This window comes from Chiloscyllium plagiosum, unplaced genomic scaffold (assembly GCF_004010195.1).
Source record: "Chiloscyllium plagiosum isolate BGI_BamShark_2017 unplaced genomic scaffold, ASM401019v2 scaf_79064, whole genome shotgun sequence".
Classification (NCBI taxonomy): Eukaryota; Metazoa; Chordata; class Chondrichthyes; order Orectolobiformes; family Hemiscylliidae; genus Chiloscyllium; species Chiloscyllium plagiosum.
This window is the reverse complement of record NW_025199664.1, coordinates 714-1891: the sequence shown is the minus strand read 5'-3', so window position 1 is coordinate 1891 and position 1178 is coordinate 714. Positions and strand designations below refer to the sequence as shown.

At 40.0% G+C, this 1178-nt stretch overlaps 1 non-coding gene across 1 annotated transcript; it reads left to right on the top strand.

Moving 5' to 3' along the window:
- Window positions 1-846: 846 nt before the first annotated feature.
- trnap-ugg lies at window positions 847-955 on the top strand. The gene is made up of 2 exons: window positions 847-883; window positions 911-955. It is a non-coding gene; the product is annotated as a tRNA-Pro (tRNA).
- The last annotated feature ends 223 nt before the right edge of the window (window positions 956-1178 follow it).

The window sequence follows — 1178 nt, the reverse complement described above, 5'->3', positions numbered from 1 at the left end:
GGAAGTCAAAATTTAGAAAACATCGGTTTAAAATTAGTGGGTAAGGATTTAAAAGGGACGTCAGGGGCAACTTTTTCAGACGTGTCCAGAATGCGCTGCCAGAGAAATTGGTGGAGACTGGTACAACTGTAACATTGACTGGCATCTGGATGGATATATGAGTAACAAGGTTTAGAGGGATGTGGGCCAAATGTTGGCAAATGGGACCTATTAATTTAGGGTAACTGTCCACCATGGTCATGTTGGAAAGAAGGGCCAATTTCCGTGTTGCATTGTTCAAGGACTTGATGACTCTAGAACTACCGCAAAAACTTTGCAAATAATTCCGTCAAGACGATTTCAAGTTCCAAATCTTCGGTTAATCTTCCTCTCTTGTGGTCACAAGTTCATTACCTGATGTCAGAACATACGGATTAGTTGCTGGATCCATTCCTGTAAATTGGTTCTGCATTCTTTCTAATTATGATTTTTTTTTACGAATGTAGCTAGTGTTTATGGACTTAGCATCAATTTTTCTAATACCATATTTCGATGAATATTAAAACACAACAGCATATCTAATTTGGCACCAGATGATGAGCAATTGATTCAAAATCGATCGGAAGCAGTGAGACAATGATCCTCTCTTCGTGGTGTACATCCGTGATTCTATAATTCGACGAAGAATCATTCCCACAACTTCAGCTGTGTCAGAATCTAGTTTGCGGTGAAAGCCTTTCAATCTGCTAAGGTAACGTTCGTCTGGGCCTCTGCAAAGGATTTGGCGAAATTTTTGGGTCTTGACAATTTGTTCTTCCAACAAATGAATTCAGTTGTTTTACTATGAAAATTGACGATCTGGCTGCAGCTGTGATAGCTGAGAGGTTAAGGCGTTGGATTTGGATTTGGATTTGAGTGAGTGAGTGAGGGACCCCAATGGGGTCTCTCTGCGCAGGTTCGAATCCTGTTCACAGCGTAGAATCTTTTAAAAGTCATTAATTCCTTTGCAGGATTTGGATTTCGTGGAGCTTGAGCTTTGCATTCAATCGAAAGTAAATTTTCAACTGTGAAGAATCCGAAGTAATTTCAAGACTGACCCAGTCATCTAATTGAATAAAATATATGTCGAGACACAAAACGCCACCAACTTCCCACACGAATCAGTGTCAACACATTTGTCGAACTATCGTGAAATTTGG